The sequence below is a fragment of the Antechinus flavipes genome, chromosome 2 (genome assembly GCF_016432865.1).
Source record: "Antechinus flavipes isolate AdamAnt ecotype Samford, QLD, Australia chromosome 2, AdamAnt_v2, whole genome shotgun sequence".
NCBI lineage: Eukaryota > Metazoa > Chordata > Mammalia > Dasyuromorphia > Dasyuridae > Antechinus > Antechinus flavipes.
The window spans coordinates 333895605-333916647 of NC_067399.1; positions in this window are offsets into that span (position 1 = coordinate 333895605).

The following is a 21043-nucleotide window of genomic DNA, read 5'->3' on the forward strand; positions in this document are numbered from 1 at the left end:
TGCTTAACTGTGACCATATGGTAAACTTATTGAAAGAATCTTTGTCTCACTTTTGTATATATGGTTCCAGTACTTATGTGTGTCCAATCTTTTTGAGTTATAGCTGACTCTTCATGTGTATTATTAATTCCTTCTCCATCTTATTTTACAGATGAGGAAACTGTGGCAAACAGAATTAATTGACTCATCCTGGATCACAGAGCTAATAAATATCTGAGGTCAGATTTAAATTAAGGAAGATGAGTGTTCCTGACTCTAGGAGTGACACTCAATCTACTTTGCCACCTACCTGCCCGATATAAAAAGGGGGTAAATAATTGCTTGTGTGTTTATGAAGATCAAAAACTTTATATGATTTGTCCAAGATCATTCAGGTAAATTGATAAGACATCAAAATTAGAACCTAGATCTCTTAATTCACAGGATAACATTTTTCTAAAGATCATAGCTTTTAGAGTTGGAAATCACCTTAGTAATCATCTAATCCAATTCATCATCACTTTTACAACACTGAATTGAAAGGTTATTTTGAATGTTTTTTTAAGATATAAACCAAGTGCAACAGTGGATAGAGTACTAGCTTAAGAGTAAAGAAGACATGAATCTAAATTACATTTCAGTCATATGTGAAAGTCATTTATCTCTGCCTGTCTCGGTTTCCTCATTTACAAAATGGGAATATTAATAGTAGCATCTGCTCCCTAGGATTGCTGTGAAGACAAAATGAGGCAATATTTGTAAAGTGATCTAAAAATTTTTAAGTCCTAGCTATTTTATTTATTTATCATGTAGCTGCATGTTATATAAAAAAAAATCTTAATTCTATTAGCTCTATAGAAATAAGATTCTATGTATTAATACTAATTTTGCATAATTAGGTGCCTTTTGTTAGTACAAAGCAAAACTCAACAAACACCAAAGGACTTAGATATCTATCATTTATTTTTCAGTGCTAATGAAAAAAGGAGGGAGACAACAGAAAATTCTGGAAAGAAATGCAAATTATTACAGCTCAAATCAGAGTTAAATATAACAAAAGCTGAATAAACTGGTCATAAAGAATGTATTGGTAGATTGTAGAACAGTGTTAAGACAGAAATTCTAAAATGTTTTGTCATCAGTAACCTTATGCTGTAGACAAATCACAGAATTTATCATATGGGAAGAGGAAAGGGAACAAGCATTTTATTAAGTACCTACTAATAAGTCCCACTCACTTTTTACAGATTTTTCTCATTTGATCTTCATAACTCTATGAAGAAGGCACTATTATTAACCCCATTTTGCATATGAAGAAACTGAGGCAAAGAGAAATTAATTGACATGGCTAGAATAACACAGGTAGTAAGTATCTGGGACCAGATTTGAATTAAGATTTTTCTGATGCCAGCACTAGAGCTCAATCCACTATGCCATCCATATGGGAATTTGAATCATAAAGTATTGATTTTTATATTTTTTTGTTAGAAAGAGAAGGGTTAAAAAATCATTTTCCTTGGGATATTGTAATAGGAATACCTCTTCTTTATTTGAACCAATAGACTCAAGAAGGATTATGATCCTGGGTCACAGGAAAATAGAAACTAACTAAATTGCAGATTTACACACAATAAACAAAAATAAACAATGAGCCTATGTGTGAAAATAGAAGCTTATGAATATAACAAGTCAAGAGACAATTATTTACATTAGCAATGAATCCAACCACAGGTACCAGATAATGTTAGTGCTGAAGGGGGTAGTAAAGAACATTCTACAATATTTTAATTTCCTAAATGAGGAAACTGAAGCCTAGAGAGATTGTAATTCACCTGAGGTCATATGACTGGATCATGAAAAATCCAATAGAATTTCTTTAATAAATTAAATATTTATCTACTTTATAAGTTTTATTCATATATAATTTACTCACATATGACTATGATTATATATGTATTGCATAAAAAGCCAAAAAACATAGGAAGCCATCTAGGATGCCACCAAAGAAAAATGAAAGATATCCTTGCTAACTGCCACACAAATTCAAAAGCTAAAGTAAATAAACTGGTAAGGAAGTTATATCTGTTTTGTTGAGGTAAGTAATAGTCTTTCCCATCACTAACAGAGAAAGATAATTATCATATTTTAGAAGCTGATGACATATCCAAGTAATCTAACAAGCCAGGAAGAATCCAAATGATCAAAAATGGTTCCTTTTTAGGATACTTATACTTAGCTTTTAGTTTTAAAATTGATTTTAACCCATGTAGAAAACAAAAGCTTGGATTAAATATGTGTTCTCTTCTTGTTAAAGTAGTTGGATCATAGTCAGTCAGTCAACAAGCAAATGCTTGTTTAAATGAAGCACTGTCTTTGTACCACGAACTGTGCTATGTTCTGGGAATACAGAAACAAAAACAAATCATGAACCCTGCTCTCAGGGAGCTCACACTCTAGTGGAGGAGACAGCATACAAACCAACTACATATAAATAAGATATAGACAGGATACATTTGAGATAATCAAAGAGATAAGTCATTAGCATTATACAAGACTTCCATCTCTTGATACCAATCACATTTTATGTACTAAATACTTTTTGCAAATATTATAATTAAGGGGGATCAGAAAGTCTTCTTTCAGTGGCTGGGATATAATTGATATTTTAAAGGAGCCAAGGGAAACCAAGAGGCAGAGATGAATAGAAGAGAGTTCAAGCATGGGGGAAAGAGTGAAAATGTAGAGAGTCAAGTTATGGAGTGTCATAAAAATACAAGCTTCACCCTAAAAGGAATTTCTTCCTAAATGAGTCATCCACTTTAATGTCTTTCTTCTCAATAACACTGCATCCCAGATCATCAGCAGTCATCCTGACTTTTGTCTGGCCATGGGACTTGGATGACTCTGGAAGAGAGGGAAGCTGACAACTTTGTGCAACTCTGCCCCACTTTAATCCAATTCATGAACTAGTCAAGACATCACCAATCACATCATGATGCCATTGGTTGTCTTGGAAAATTAAGTATCAACAACAATAACAATATACTACAACCACTCAAAATAGGGGCTTATTATTTGAAGAAAATAAGGGAGAGATATTTTATAACATTAGAACATTATGATCCACTATTCAATTAATCAATGACAATGTATTTCAAGATAGAGAAGTATCCATTTTTAGTAGTTTGGGTATAACTATAGGCAGTTGTTGGGAGGGGAGGCAGAGTAAAGTGTTGAAATTGGAATCAAGAAGGCCTGAGTTTGATAGCCTTGTGACTCTGGGCAAATCATTTAACTTATCTGAGTATAATTTTCATCATTTATAAAAAAAGGCTACTAATAGTCCCTTCCTATAGGGCTTTTGTGAAAACCAAAGATGTTATCTATAAAAGGTACTTAGCCTAGTGCCTGATACAAAGTAAACATTTGGTGTTAGGAGATGGAATGCCTTGTATGAGAAACAATAAGTGGGACAGTGTTACTGTATCATAAAGTGCATAGAAGGGAATGAGGTTGAGAGATATGGAAAGGATCCAAGGCAGGGTCCAAGTTATGATGGGCTTTGAAAACCAAGTAGAGGATTTTATATTTTGTCCTCAAGGTGACATGGAGACATTGGAGTTTATGGAATAATGAATGAGTGATAGTTAGACCTGAGCTTTAGGAGGGTGGCTTTTTGATAGTTGAGTGGAGGGTGAAGAAGGAGAGACCAATCAGTAGGCTATTGCAACAGTCTAGATAGACTGTTCTGAGGGACTGCACCTTGGTATTGATAGCATTAGAAAAGGGGACATATAGGAGAGATGTTTATAAAGTTAGAAATAACAAGATTCAGCAACACACTGAATATGGGGGTAAGGGAGAGGGAAAGTGAGAAGACTAGGATGATTCTGATATTACAAACCTAAGTAAACATGAGAACAGTATTGGACTCAAAGGTAAAATTAATTGGTGATTGATCAATAAATTAATATATGAGAAAAATGAAGGGTTTGAGGAAAAGTTAAGTTCTTTTTTTGAATAGGTTTGAATAAGTTTAAGATGTCTACAAACATCCAGTTTGAGATGTCCAGTAGTAAGTTAGAGATGTAGGACTAAAGGTCAGGAGAGAGCTTAGTTTGAACAAATAGATCTAAGAACTATTTTGTAAAATATTGTTCAGTTTCAAGAGATGAAAGAGGCCAAAGACTTGTGATTAATTCAAAACTTCCACCCAAGAAGTGAAGTAGAAGACATTAGGTATATGATAAATAATTGTATGAGAAAAAAATGAAATTGACTCCACCTTGATGGAAACTATTGGTTATCTCTTAAGTTATTTCACAATCCCCTCTCTGTAAATAGTTAAATCATTGACTGATTATAGCAAAAGTAAAAATTAATGTCAAATTCAAAATCAAAATGTCAAAGTCACAAAATATTAGAGCCAGAAAAGTTGTCAGAAGCCAACTTCAAGCTGTACCTGTACAAGAATTCTTTATACAACATTTTAAACAAATGGACATTTAGTTTTTGCTTATAGACCTCTACTGAGAGGAAACACCCATGGGTTATCTTTTCTGAATGTATGCTTTTTTTTTCTAAAATTAGCCTGAAATGAATAAAACTTCAAATGGGACCCAACCAAGACAATTATACTTCAGTATACCTATTACCTTTTTCTGGACTCTTCTTTCCTTCCTTTATGCTGCTTCGATACCATTACTCTGTCATGTCACACTGTTAACTCATACACAGTTTTATCTGAGCTTTAACAGACTTAAAGTCCATTACAGCTTACATGTTTTGATCAGCTCTGAGTTCCATAATTTTTCCCAGTGATACAATGATCCAAGACAACTCTGAAGGACTTTTGATGAAAAATGCTATCCATATCCAGAGAAAGAACTGATGGTGTCTGAATACAAATTGAAGCATATTTTGTTTAACTTTATTTTTCTTTATGGTTTTTTTCTTTTTTGTTTATGTTTTCTTTCACAAGGTGACTATTATGGAAATATTTTGCATGACTTCACATGAATAATTTATATCAACTTGTTTGCATTCTCAAGAGGGTAGGGGTGGGAAAAGAGAAGGAAGAGAGTCTGAAACTCAAAGTTTTGAAAATTAATGTTAAAAATAATTTTCCATATAACCAGGAGAAAATAAAATAAAAAATAACACCAAGTTTGCATATCTTACTCGCAATATCACTTAAGGAGTAGTTTACAGTTATTATTTCAACTCAATTGTAGTCCTGGACATTTGTTTCATTAAATTTCATTTTATTTCATTGGGCCCATTTTCTAGTAATAGTAACTAACCTTTATTTAAAATTATGATTAAGCAACTTCCCCAGAGTCATTCAGCTAGTAAGTGTTACGTGTCTGAGGCTAGGTTTGAAATAAGGTCATCCTTACTCCAGGACCCATGCTCTATCCACTGTACTATCTAGCTACCTCTAACATTTATATAGTATTTTAAGATTTTCAAAGCACTTAATAAATTTATCTCATTTGAATCTCAGAACAATCCTATATGATAAATATTTTCTTCTCATTGGAAACAGAATCAGAAACATTGACTTGCCTGTGATCATTTATCTAGCAATTTTGAGAGGCAGTATTTGAATCCAGATTTCTTTTATCTCTAAGTCCAGAATTCTTTCCAACTTATATTGCAACAATAATCTATCGTAGTTTTTGTGAATACTAACTCTATCATCCTTTGTTTTTAGCTATCATTGGAAGCTTCATATCATTCTATCCACCTTGCCATCTAACAGCCTTGTGTAAATATTGGGAACCTGGGAAAATTTTAAGTTTAACATCATGTTAATATATCAAAATAGATTGAAAAGGAAGAGAGATGGTGAAGCCAGTAGGAAGCTTCAAGATTACTACCAATGTGAAGTACCAAGGAATAACAATGATACAAATGTCCTTGACTTTACGACTCAGAATTTTATCAGTCAGTGTTATTTGTTGATCAAATAAAACCAAATTATAACAGATAGAATAATGCTCTTAAGAGTCCTTCTAAATTTTACCTCTTTCACTTGCATTTGTTGATTGTGTGACCTCAGGAAAGTCTTAAGACTTTTTTTTAATATTTTCATTTTACTTTTTTATTTTAATAATATTTTATTTTTCCAAATACATGCAAAGATAGTTTTCAACATTCATCTCTGTAAAAACATTGTGCTACAAATTTTTTCCTTCCCCTCCCTTTTTCCCAAGATAGTAAGCAATCCAATATAGTTTAAATATGTGCAGTTCTTCAAAACACCTTCTCATATTCATCATGCAGCATAAGAAAAATCAGATCAAATGGGAAAAAAAACACAAGAAAGAGTTATAACATCTTTAGTTTCACTTTCCTCATTTGAAAAATATGAACAATGATATTTGTACTATGTCAAAATATTGACCTCTAATATGCTATGCAAATATATGTTGTTATTGTTATTTTTTGTTTAAAAATCATTCTTATCTTTTTTGATGAAGTACAGGCAAATCACTAGCCTATTATTCTTTAACATATAATGGTCTCTGGGCTATTAGGCTAATGGATAAAATAACTTTTCTGTTCAAATAAAAGTGTTAGAATACAAGCTCATCTTCTACAGTGTCCTTGAAATGATGTTTGGTATAACTTGAGTAGCAAGTAGAACAATAGAGATAATATGTATATTGTTCCCATGTGATTTTGATTTTTTCTAGGTCACTCTACAGGGTGTTCCAAAATTCTCAATGCTAGTAAAGCTTAAAATTGCAGTAAGACTTTTGGGATACCAGGTATTTTGAAAGCTTTTTAGCTATCAAACTGTGTGTATTTAATATTGCAATGACTATGTAAAATGTTATGTGTCAGTAGATAAAAGATAACTACTGGTATGTATTTCTAACCAACAGGTCCTGTCTTGGTAAATAGGTGTTTGGCAGTTATTGAATTTTTCTATCTCTATTAAAGAACAGCAGTTTTTATTATTTCCCTGAATCATCTCCATTTATCATAAGGTTCAAGTTCCTTAAGGATAGACATTTTATAAGCCACAAAAATCTCTTCATTTCCATAAATAATGACAGCTATTTGTCTGATGCTTTTTAATACATTGTTGTCTGAGTTCATGAGGGTATATTGTTGTTTGAGTTCATGAACATATATAATCCATATGGTTCTATTGATTTCATTTTTTAATCTTTCATTTCATAGGTTCCACCTATAGTGAATCTTTCTATTATTCTTATTATGTCATTCTACGAAATAATGTGTGTACTGTATCTACTAGCAATCTGTTATCAGGTACTGATGTTTCTTATTCTAAAAGTACTTGTAGAGTTTTTAATCTGTATATCATGTGCTTTTAAAATGTCTATCAATATTCTTCTTTCATCGGGAAGGAAATAGTCATCTTTTCCTATCAACATTTATAATGATAGGCCTCCTATATTACATTAATATTATATGGACTGTAGGCAGAGCCAAGATGGCAGAGTAAAGACAGGAACTCACCTAATTCTCTCCTAAACTATTCCATATTCCTTTAAATAATGACTCTAAATAATTTTTAAAGTGAACACTAAAAAAGATGGAGTAGAACATTTTCCAGTGTGGCTCTTTTTCAACAATGAGATGATTGATACCATTTCCAATAATCTTGTGATAAAGAAAGCCATCTACACCCAGAGAGAGGTGGGGACTGAGTGTGGATCAAAACATAACATTTTCATTCATTTTATTGTTGTTTGCTTGCATTTTATTTTCTTTCTCATTTTTTCCTTTTTGATCTGATTTTTCTTATGCAGCAAAATAATAGTATAAATAGGTATGCATATATTGAATTTAACATATTTTTACCATGTTGAACCACAATTTAAGAAGCTGAAGTTTAAAGAAGGTAGCAACCATGAGAACCCTCTTGGAGGCCAATGCTTCCTGGTAATGGCCAGTATAATCATCATAACTTGAGGCCTTGGATGTAAGTCCTTTGGGACACAACATCTTAGTATCCCAAGAATCAAGAGGACATTATATTAGGGAAAGATTGAGTCCGTGGGAAATATCCATTGTTCCCTAGTCATGAAATCATCAAGTATCTTTAGTTCAGTGATGACCCAGCTGTGATTACTTACCATTTAGAGGAGGGCTTAAGGGGAAATGGGGAAATTGGAACACAAAGTTTCGCAAGTTGAAAATTTGCTGAAAAATTGAAAAATTGAAATTTTTGAAAAATTATCCATGCATATGTTTTGAAAAGAAAAAGCTTTAATAAAAAAGAACATTTTACAGCTGAAGTCAACTTAGAAGGTCAACAGAAAACACCAAGGTAGGAGTCCAGCATGAAGTCCTGGTACAGACCAATCCACCATAGACTGGCCCTAATCCCAAATGCATGCCAGTAAAGCCAGGAACCAGTCTGGAGCTCTCTGAAACACCATCAGTACTGGTGGTTTCTAGATCTTTTGATTCAGAAACACCAAAGATGGGCTTGGAAAATCAGCAGAAAAGATCTGTAGAACCAGGGTGGGCCTATCCTAGTGCAGGCCTCACTGGCACAACTCCAGGATAGGTCCCTGCCCCAGAGTCAATAAAGCAGGACTCTGTTGATTTAGTATAGTAAATCTTACAGCTATAGTGAGGCAGGGATAACTGTAAGGAAGAAAATAGTGCTCGTAGTCAAGTCCCTAGAAGGATCTCTGAAAACAGCTTCAAAACTATTGAAGCTTGGGACAGTGCATCCTTCAGAGCCCTCTTTTAACAAAGAGTAAAAAGCTGAGTAATAGGCTAGGAAAATGAGCAGAAAACAAAAAATGTTTCTGATCGAAGAAAGCTACTGTGATGACAGGAAAGATTAAAACATACAATCAGAAGAAGATAACAAAGTCAAAGCTCCTACATCCAAAACCTCCAACAAAAATTAGAATTGGGCTCAGGCCATGGAAAAGATCAAAAGGAATTTTGAAAAACCAAGTAAGAGAGATAGAGAAGAGATAGAAGAGAGATAGAGAAGACAAAGAATTGAGAGTGGTGCAAAAGGAAATAGAAAAAAGCTAATGAAGAGAAGAAGAAAATTGGTCATCTTGGAAAGAAGGTGCAAAAGCTCATTGAGGAAAATAATTCCTTAAAAATTAGAATTGAGCAAATGAAAGCTAATTACTTTATGAGAAATCAAGATAAAATCAAAAAAAAAATTTTAAATGAAAATTAGGGGGGAAATGTGAAATGTCTTGTTGGAAAAACATTTGACTTGGAAAATAGATCCTAGAAGTCATTTAAAAATTATTGGGCTACCTAAAAGTCTCAAAAAAAGATCCTGGACATTATCTTTCAAGAAATTATCAAAACTGTCCTGATATTCTAGAACCACAGGACAAAATAGAATTGAAAAAATCTACCAATCATCTCCTAAAAGAGATCCCAAAATGAAAACTACCAGGAATATTATAGCCAAATTTCCTAACTCCCAGGTCAAGGGGAAAATTATTTCTGGAAATATCCAGAAATAAACAATTCAAGTATAGTAGAGCCATGGTCAGGATAAAACAAGATTTAACAAGTTTCTGCATTTAAGGACCAGAGGACTTGGAATGTGATATTCCAGAGAGCAATGGAGCTAAGATTACAATGACGAAACACCTACCCAGCAAAACTGAATATAATTCTTCAGGAGAAAAGGTGGATATTCAATGAAATGGAGGATTTTCAAGCATTTGTTATGAACAGATCAGAATTCTCTCTCTCTCTCTCTCTCTCTCTCTCTCTCTCTCTCTCTCTCTCTCTCTTTCTCTCTCTCTCTCTCTCTCTCTCTCTCTCTCTTTCTCTCTCTCCATGTGTCTCTCTCTCTCTCTCTCTCTCTTCTCTCTCTCTCTCTCTCTCTCTCTCTCTCTTTCAGATTTTTTATTAGAATTGGAAATCTATATTTTCTTTCATAACATGATATTTATGGAAATGTTTTGCATAATTTCACATGTGGTTTCTTAATGGAGACCAGAAATAAGAACAAGGGAAAAAATCTGCAACTCAAAAAGTTTTAAAACAAATGTAAAAAATTTGTTTTAAATGTAACTGAGGGAAAATATTAAATAAACACATTTAAAAGAAAAAGATATTACATGGACTATTAGGATAACCCTACATCCATCCTACTAGCAGCACTCACAGTCACAAAAATGTAGGGAGAACTTCCCCTCCCTCAATTTGTCCTATAGCTCTAGAAACAGCTGAGATTGTGTTTGTTTTTAGTTTGAATTGAACTCTTATCTTGCTCCAACTGAAAGAGCCCATTTATTCTAATCTATATAATTGGAGAAGGAAATGACAAACCACTCCAGTATCTTTGCCAAGAAAACCCCAAATGAGGTCACAAAGAGTCTGACACAATTGAAATGATTGAACAGTAACAACAAAAATCAGCAAAACTTCCCTAATTTCTATTTATTGCTTATTTTGATAAAGATGTTTACTAGCTATTTGTAGTGGTCTTTTGGTGGAAAGAACTGGCAAATGTAAGCTATGCTTTATCATCCTTTTGAGAATAGGAAAAATACAATTTATTCTGAACCTATTATATCCTTATACTATCACTATTTGATGTGTGAAAAGATTTAATTCTAGCTCAATATCCCTTTTGAAGAGAGGTGAGAGAAGGAGCAAATGGATAACCTATTACTACACCTGTTCTGTATAAAGGTAAAAATCTGTCTCCCTTGGAACAAAGCGGGCCAAATCCCAGATCAGATATTATACCATGACACTTCCAATGCAGCTCTCTTCATAGGCTAACACTGCCCACAAACATATATCTTACATACAGATATTTTCCAAATCCATTATGGTACATTTTATAGTTATTAAGTATATATTGAGATAAATCTTAATCACTTAAGTATTTTTCTAATTCAGTTTCTATTTCAGGATGCCAATAAATCTTGGCATAATTGGTAATATCCTTCTAGTTGATATTTTTATTTTAATGTGAGAGAAATTATTATTAATAATCAATTATAGGGGAGATACAGACTTTTTCTCTGCCCTATTTTCTTGTTCAAAGTTCAGCCTTTGAAGGACACTACTGACCTCTGCTAAAAATTTATTCTACTTAAATCATCTTCTACCAAGTGAATTTTTGCCCAACTTGTTCCATTCAAGCAAGTTTGAGTGGAGATAGAACCCTTTGTCTAGATTTCCAAAGGATGGGGGTGATCTATGTGCAAAGAAAGTCTCTTTGTCCAAGAGTGACATGATGTAACTCTCTCAGAGCCTTATTGGAGTGAGCCCGCTTCTCATTTTAATACTCATTCTCTCATTAATTATTAACAAATCAGAATTATTGTCACCCTCAGGAACAACCACTCTTCCAAGGGCATATAAACTGTGAACCCACTGCCCTGAGGGGTCTTTGGCATTTGACAATGTCAATGACCTTCTTATTAATAAAATAATTAATTATGTAGAAACTGTATCTCCTGAACTTTGGGAATATCACAAATGATTCCTTTCTTTAATGAATCCATACATTTTGTAAGTATTGCTTTCATCAAAGGGTTCAGTGTAACCTCCAAATTCAACCTCTAAATTTAAAGTTTCTATCCTTCCTTGCTATATGTTAAGAACTTTATGCCTATTGAATCAAAGTGACATTTTGATATCATTGGTGAAAGATCTCACAAGATGAAGGTGCTATTAATATGCTTTTTATTGGAGTGACATACTCTTAAACATTAATATAAAATGATTATTAAGATATTTTGATTCAATTCTGTCTTCAAAATAAAAGTCATATTTGTTTCTTTTTTATAGGAGATGATGATTTTAAGACTAGTCAAGAACATAAATGGAATATAAAAGTGTCTTCCCTGTAGACTTCAAATGTTCCAAAATTATCACCCTTCTTGGTTCTATCTTTTGCAATTGCAATATGAGATTGTTTCTAATCTCAGGAAGCTCATAATCTAATGATAATCATCATTGTTATAACCATCATCTAATCTAGTATGCAAATAACTATGAATAAATTGAAGATAATTTTAGAGAAAAAAAGTTAAGGAGTATTGAGAAAACTTCTTATAGAAGTTAAATGTTAGCTGAGATTTGAAGGAAGATGGAAGATGGATGACAGAGATGTCAGATACGGGAACAGTGAAAAAGAAGTCAGGGGATAGAATATCTTGTGTAAGTTAAGTGTAAGAAACAGCAAGGAGTCCAGTGACAAGGGATCATAGAATATATGGGAGGGAGGCAGGGGTCCAATTAAAAGGCTACTGAAATAATCTATTGATAAGGACTCATACCAAAATGTAAGAAAGAATGTTACAACAGTAGATAATATCAGGATTTGACCACTAATTATATATAGACAGTGAGAAATGGTGAGAAGTAGAGGATGGCAATTTCAAATCTACGTGACTGGGAGAATTGTGGTTTCTTCAACAGTAATATGGAAGTTAGGAAGCAAGAAGTTGGAGAGGAAAAATGAGTTCAATTTTGGATATGTTGAGTTTAAGATGTCTATGAAACATCTAATTAGATGTTTAATGAGCAGTTAGACATGTAAAACTAGAGGACAAGATAGGCTAGATCTACATAAGGAGACCTGCATATAGGTAACAATGAAAACCATGAAAGCTCATAATATGTATTTTCATATGCCTATATGAAAGTATAGTGAAAATATATTTTTAACAAGTGAGAGAATAGAGAGAATAGAGAAGAAGACCCAGGATAGAATAAAGGAACTCCACTGTCAGTGGGTATGATATAGATGAGATCCACCAAAGGAGATAGAGAGAACAATCAGATAGATAAAAGGAGATCCAGGAAATAGAAGCATCATAAAAAGCAAGAGAAGGGAGTATCAAAAAAAGAAGGTTATTGGAAATATCAATGGCTGTAGAGAAGTCAGAAAGTGTGAAAAACCAACAAAAAACCATGAGATTTGGCAATAAAGAGATCAGCAAATATTTTAATTACTATGTACCAAATATATGCTATGTTCTGGGGATACAAGGGCAGATAAAAAAAACATGGTCTCGGCTTCTAAAAAAACTCATATTTTTAAGTATATTTTCTTTTCCCTACTTATATGTAAAACATTATTTTAACATTTCTTTTGAAAACTACATTTCAGATTCTCTCCCTTACCTTCCCACCCCATCCCCACTGAAAAGTCACATGTAAGTTATTCAAAACATTTCTATAAAAGTCATGTGGGGGGTGGGGAGGAGGGTATGAGAACATATATTCCCCCTCCCAAAGAAAAAGTCTTCAAGAAAAATAACATTTAAAAAGTATCCTCAATCTGTATTCAGATACAAATTAGTTCTTTCCAATGTATGGATAGCATTTTTCTTTTTTTTTTTCTTTTTTATAAAGCTTTTTATTTTCAAAACATATACATGGATAATTTGACAACATCGACCCTTGCATAGCCTTGTGTTTCAGATTTTTTCCTCCTTTCCCTCACCCCATCCCCTAGATAGAAGGCCATATGTTAAACATATTAAAATATATGTTAAATTCAATGTGTATTTATACATATTTATACAATTCTTCTGCTGCACAAGAAAAAATCAAATCAAAAAAAAAAAAAAAGAAGAAGAAGAAGAAGAAGAAAGTAATTGAGTAAGAAAACAAAAGGCAAGCAAACAACAACAAAAAGAGTGAGATTGTTATGTTGTGATCCACAGTCCTCTCTCTGAGTGTAGATGGCTCCCTTCATCACAAGATCGTTGGAATTGGCCTCAGTCATCTCATTGGTGGAAAGAGACGCATTCATCAGAATTTATCATCATAAAATATTGATGTTGATGTATACAATGATCTCCTGGTTCTACTCATTTCACTTAGCATCAGTTCATGTAAGTCTCTCCAGGCCTCTCTGAACTCATCCTGCTGGTTGTTTCTTATAGAACAATAATATTCCATAATATTCATATACAATACTTATACAGCCGTGCTCCAATTGATGAGCATCCACTCATTTTGCAGTTTCTTGCCACTACAAAGAGAGCAGCCACAAACATTTTTGCATGTGGGTCCCTTTCCTTTCTTTAAGATCTCTTTGGGAAGATGGCAGAGAGGAGGCACACAGCTGTGCAAGCTCCACGTTTTCTCTCAGAATCCATTTCGTTACAAGCCTCTGAATTAATGCTTGACTGAAAAAAAACCTAAAAATAGTTACCAAGAGAAAACATCATTGAAATTCACCAGGAAAAGTCTGTTTTTGCTCAAGGGCAGGGACAGTTTTAGATTAGGTGCAGGCTGAGGGCAGGCAGCAACAGCGAGAGCCTGGCAGGCAGCTCACAGCTGAGCAGACCAGATCAGGGTGGGGTGTGATCTCAGCATCTCTGCGGGGAGAGCTTTGCTACAGGCTTGGAGACTTTGCCCTGGCAGCAAGCCAGCAGACAAGCAGAGAAGCTAAAAATACCAGGGGTGAAGAATACAACCCCAAACAGCTGGAGTCTCTCGGGACCTGGCCATCCCTCCCCCACAGTGTCTCAGCACGCTCTCGGAGTCTCAGAGCGCAAGCACAGCACAGTTCTGTTAGTGCCTTGCTGCAGCCCCTCCCCCCCAAGTCTGTAGAGGAAGATCTGTAACACCACCCAGCCCCTCCTCCCAAAAAAGCAGATTCCATTTAGGGTTTTTTCCTTTTTTTCTTTGCTAATTTGTCTTTGATTCTTCTCTGACAAAATGAGCAAAAAATTGAAAAGGACCTTAACCATTGACAGCTTCTATATGGAGAGAGAGCAGACTCTAAACCCTGAGAAGACTAAAAACAGACTGTCTCCAGGTGAATCCCCAAAGGAGAATATCATCTATTTCTCAGCACAGATGAATCTCATAGAAGAAATTAAAAAGGCTCTCACAAGAGAGCTGGAAGAATAATGGGAAAAGGAGAGGGAGGCTTGGCAAGAGAGTCTGGAGAAGTCATCCCACTCATTTAAAGACAGAGTGGATAAAGAAATCAAATCCTTGAAAAATAGGATTAGTGAGCTGGAAACAGAAAATAGCTCTCTAAAAAATAAAATTGGCAAAATGGAAAAAAATTCCATAGAACAAAAGAACTCAATTGGATAATTAGAAAAAGATATTAAAGATATTTTAAAAATTAACTTCATTGAAAATCAGAGTCGAACAAATGGAAGCAAACATAGTAAAGATAACAATACTCCCTAAACTAATCTATTTATTTAGTGCTGTACCAATCAGACTTCCAAGAAAATATTTTAATGATCTAGAAAAAATAACAAAATTCATATGGAACAATAAAAGGTCGAGAATTTCAAGGGAATTAATGAAAAAAAAAATCAAATTAAGGTGGCCTAATTGTTCCTGATCTAAAACTATATTATAAAGCAGCAGTCACCAAAACCATTTGGTATTGGCTAAGAAATAGATTAGTTGATCAGTGGAATAGGTTAGGTTCACAAGACAGAATAGTCAACTATAGCAATCTAGTGTTGACAAACCCAAAGATCCTAACTTTTGGGATAAGAATTCATTATTTGATAAAAACTGCTGGGATAACTGGAAATTAGTATGGCAGAAAGTAGGCATGGACCCACACAACACCATATACCAAGATAAGATCAAAATGGGTCCATGATTTAGGCATAAAGAATGAGATCATAAATTTTTTCATTAATTCCCTTGAAATTCTCAAACTTTTGTTCTTCCAGATGAACTTTGTTACTATTTTTTATAGCTCTGTAAAATAATTTCTTGGGAATTTTATTGGTATGTCACTAAATAAGTAGATTAATTTAGGTAGTATTGTCATTTTTATTATATTCACTCAGCCTACTCATGAGCACTTGATATTGTTCCAGCTGATTAGATCTAACTTTACTTGTGTGGCAAGTGTTTTGTGTATTCCTATAGTTTCTGACTTCCCTTGGCAGACAGATGCCCAAGTGTATTATACTAGTGACAATTATTTTAAATAAAATATCTCTTTGTTTTTCTTGCTATTAGACTTTGTTGGTGATATATAAAAATACTGATAATTTATGTGGCTTTATTTTGTATCTTGCAACTTTTCTGAATTTGTGAATTGTTTCTAATAGTTTTTTAGTTGATTTTCTAGGGTCTTCTAAGTATACCATCATATCATCTGCAAAGAGTGATAATTTGATTTCCTTATTGCCTACTTTAATTCTTTTAATCAAATGTTTTTCTCTTTGTGCCAAAGCTAACATTTCTAATACAATACTGAATAGTCATAGTGATAGTGGGCAGCCTTGTTTCACTCCTGATCTTATTGGAAATGGCTCTAGTTTATTCCCATTACATATGATGCTTGCTGATGGTCTTAAATAGATGCTACTGATTATTTAAAGGAAAAGTCCATTATTCCTATATCTCTACTGTTTTAAAAGGAATGGGTATTGGATTTTATCAAATGCAGACATTTATTAAGATAATCATATGACTTTTGTTAGTTTGGTTATTGATATAGTTGGTTATGCTAATAGTTTTCCTAATATTGGACCAGCCCTACATTCCTGTTATAAATCCTACTTGGTCATGGTGTATGGGGAAGACTTTCTGTAATCTCATTGCTAATATTTTATTTAAGATTTTTGCATCAATATTCATTATTGATTGGTCTACAATTTTCTTTCTCTGATTTCATTCTACCTTTTTTAGGTATCAGTACCATGTCTGTGTCATAAAAGGAATTTGATAGGAGTCCTTCTTTCTCTATTTTTTTTCAAATAGTTTATATAGTGTTGGAATAAGTTGTTCTTTAAATGTTTGTTAGAATTCACATGTAAATCCATCTGGTCCAGGAGATTTTTTCTTAGGGAGTTGATTAATAGCTTGTTCTATTTCTTTTTCTAAGATAGGACTATTTAAGTAATTTATTTCCTCTTCTGTTAATCTGGTAATCTGTATTTTTGTATGTATTCCTCCATTTCACTTAGGTAATCAAATTTATTGGCATGAAGTTGGGCAAAATAACTCCTACTTATTGTTCTAATTTCCTCTTCATTGGTGGAAAGTTCTCCCTTTTCATTTTTGAGATTAACAATTGATTTTCTTCTTTCCTTTTTCTAATCAAATTAACTACAGACATCTATTTTGTTGGGTTTTTTCTTAAAACCAACTCTTAGTTTTATTTATTAATTCAATAGTTTTCTTATTTTCCATTTTACTAACCTCCCCTTTTATTCTCAGAATTTCAAATTTGATATTTAATTGAGGGTTTTTAATTTGTTCTTTTTCTAGCGTTTTTACTTGTAAATCCAATTCATTGATCTTCTCTTTCTCTATTCTAGGCAAGTAAGCATCTAGAGATATAAAATTTCTCCTTATAACAGCTTTGACTGCATCCCTCAAATTTTGGTATGTTGTCTCATTATTATCATTCTCTTGGATGAAATTATTGATTGTGTCTATATTTGCTGTTTCGTCCATTCATTCTTTAGAATTAAATTATTTAATTTCCAATTAACTTTGATCTATTTTCTCCTGGTCTTATATTGCATGTAAATTTTATTGTATCACAATCTGAAAAAAAAAATCATTTGCTATTTCTGCCTTTCTGCATTTGATTTTGAGATTTCTATACCCTAATACATGGTCAATTTTTGTATAAGTTCCATGAGCTAATAAGAAAAAAGTAAACTCTTTTCTGAATCCATTCAATTTTCTCCAAAGATCTATCACACCAAACTTTTCTAACATTTTATTTACCTCCTTAACTTCTTTCTTATTTATTTTATAGTTTGATTTATCTAGTTCTAAGAGAGCAAGTTCAAGATCCCCACACTTGTATAATTTTGCTGTCTATTTTTTTCTTGCATCTCTCTTAACTTCTCCTCTAGGAATATGGATGCTATACCATTTGGTGAATATATAGTTAGTATTGATATTGCTTCATTATCTATGGTATCCTTTAGTAAAATATAGTTTCCTTTCTTGTCTCTTTTAATTAGATCATAGATAGCATTTTTCAACATAAGTTCCTTAAAGTAATCTTGGATCATTATATTGCTGAGAATAACAAAGTCATCTACAACATTTATATTACTTTGTACCCAATACATTTTACTTTGCATGAGATCCTGGAGGACTTTTGAAGTTTCTCTGAGAGCATCCTACTCATCATTTCTTATAGAACAATAGTATTCTGTCAGTCATATATCACAATTTATTCAGCCATTCCTTAGTTGATAGGCACCTTCTCAATTTCCAATTCTTTGCCCTGAGAAAAGAGCTACTATAAATGTTTTGTACATATATTGCCTTTTCCTTTTTTCATATATCTCTTTTGTGATAAGAAGCTGACATTTTAATAGGTCAAGAATCTGCAAATGATGGTCATGAGCCTTATCACATACTCCCTGTTTTTGCATGACCTGCAATCTAAGAATAAGTTTTTACATTTTAAATGAAGTTTTATTGTAATTTAAAATGTAGTTTTTGGTTTGACCATTAAAAAAATAGGCAGAGGGCCAGATGTGACTCTCAGCTGAAGTTTGCTCACTATTTCCCTAGAACTAAGGAGAAAATTTGAAAATATCTATGTATATATGAGATATATACGATGGAAATGGAAACTAATCACAGTGGGAAGGGACAACTTGCAGGTTAAGACTGGGAAAAACCCATTCACTCTTCTCTGAAGGTAGAATTTGAATTAAGTTTTGAAGAAACTCAGAGAAGCTAAGAATTAGCGGTGAGGAGGGAGGAGGGAAAATATTTCAGGATTAGGAATAGCGAATGCAGATGAATGGAATAGGGGGATGGTATATATCATGTTAAAATAACAAATTGATAAGGATAGTTAGATCACAAAGTATAGGGAGCAGAATGATGTGTAAAAATACTGGAAAGAAGGGAATTAACCAGGTTCTAAATAGTTTTAAATGTCAAATTTATTTGATCTTGTGGATAATGGGAAACCATTGGAATTTGATGAATAAGGTGTTGACATGTGCTTTAGGAAAATTACTTTGGCAGCTTACCAGGAGATGAGATTAAAGTAGAATAAGACTTAAGGTAGAAAGACCATTTAAAAGGCTATTGCAATAGTCCCAGCAAGAGATGATGGAGAGCTCATAAAATGGTGATGACTGTAATGGAGAACAGGGGCATAAATGAGAGATATTGTAGAAGTAAATTTATAAGATTTTGCAATAGAATGGATAAGGGGGATTGGGTTCAAATGAGGAAAAAGCTGACAGTAACATTAATGAGCCTAAATGACTAGAAAAATGGTAGTGCACTCAACAGTAACAGGAAAGTTAGAAAGAGGGGAGAATTTGAGGGGAAAGATAATGAAATATTTTCGGCAAGTTAAGTCTGAGGTGCCTATGAGATATCAAATTTGAGAAGTTATGAAGGCAATTGGTGAGATGTAACAGAAGTTTAGCAGAGAAAGTAAAGCTGAATACATAGATCTGGAAATTATCAGTATAAAACTGATAGCTGATTCCCTGAGAGCTGATGAAATCACCAAGAGAAATTGAGAGAAAAAAGAAGAATGCTAGAACAGAGCAAAGACCAAAGGAAAGATAAAAGGCAGGGCAATAATACCCAACTGAATTAATGCCAAGACAAACATAGGTGCAGCAGGGGTTGTGCTCAACAGAATTGATGCTGTATCCTTAAAGAATATCCATTCTACACCATTATTAAGTAAAACTTGTTTCAAATGGCTAAATTGGTTTACACATATCTCTTTTTTTTTTCTAAACCTGAATCAGAACCAATAGATCGGCTCATGGCAGGCCTTCCTCAAGACACATTATCATTCTTTTTATTGCTTGTCCTCATTAGTTTCAGAAATATAATTTTCCTCACTTTCATTCCTTATCAAGTTAACTTAAAGGTTTATCATTCTTAGGATACAGTTTCCAAAAAGATGATTATTCATTTATAAAATAACTTTATAATCTATTCTTAACTTTTCAACTCATTTTGTTTTATGGGTAACAAAGCAAATAAGTCTGAAAATGAATTATTTGAGTATTGAGTTAAATCCACCCACATGGATCCAAAAATATTTTTCCACATGTCATATCCAGAGAATCCACTCATCTTATTCAAGAATGCACTTAACCTACATTATATTCAAATGACAGTAACTTCAAGGATTTGTGAATTCATTGGTTAGATGTGTACTCCCTCCATGGATGCAGATTTTTATCTCTCTCTGGGACTTGGCAGATCATTATCATTTGCTATGGCGGAAAAAAAAATCACCTTATGTTTATCCTGGTGATCTAGTCAAACAATATATTAGAAAAAGAAAAAAAGAAAGTTAATACAAATTTTAATTGCTTAGTTGAGGAGACTCAAGCTGAGAAAGCACTCTAATTGATTCGGATTCTCATATCCCCACAAAGGTGCTATCACCAAATATTTCTTTCCCTTAGCTCCCCCTGCTAGATTCTCTCCTTTGTCCAGATTGACAAGAGAAGAATCCTGTGGCTGCTGGACAAAAAATGCTTCAACATCACTTCAGAAGTGCCTTAATCAGGCTCTTGTCATCAGCATATATGTACACAAGAGGGATGGTAACACTTCCAATAGAGTTGCCCTACACCTCATGAGACCCAGGAAGATGCATTCTCCTTATAATCTTTACCTCAGAAAGCTGAAGTCTTTATAGAGAAGAAGTAGGAATAGAGTCTGCTTTTCTGTCATTTCCCCAAGAGACAGATCTGGACTCCTTATGTTTATGAACACTCAGAAAACAATCAGCCAAGGAGAGGCTGAAAAACTTTGGACTCTCCAAATTTCCTCCACAAAAATAAACAAACAAACAATAAAATATTGAATGAATAGAACATTAGAGTGAAAGAAATAAACAGTAATCAGGGTAAAACAATTGCCCTCCTAAGACAACTTGAAAAGACCCCAGGAAAGATTTATCCTCCTGGGGCAGAAATTCAGCCTTCATGAAGTACAAATATTTCCAGGCCAACTCTACAGAAGCCATAAACAACAAGCTCTGAGGGCAGCTAGGGTTGAGACTGTCAGCCTCAGAAACTTTCACCTCACCTACAGTGTGAGGATCACATGATTGAGAAGACTGAAGGACCTTCCACTGTTGAGGGTAATCAAGCACAGC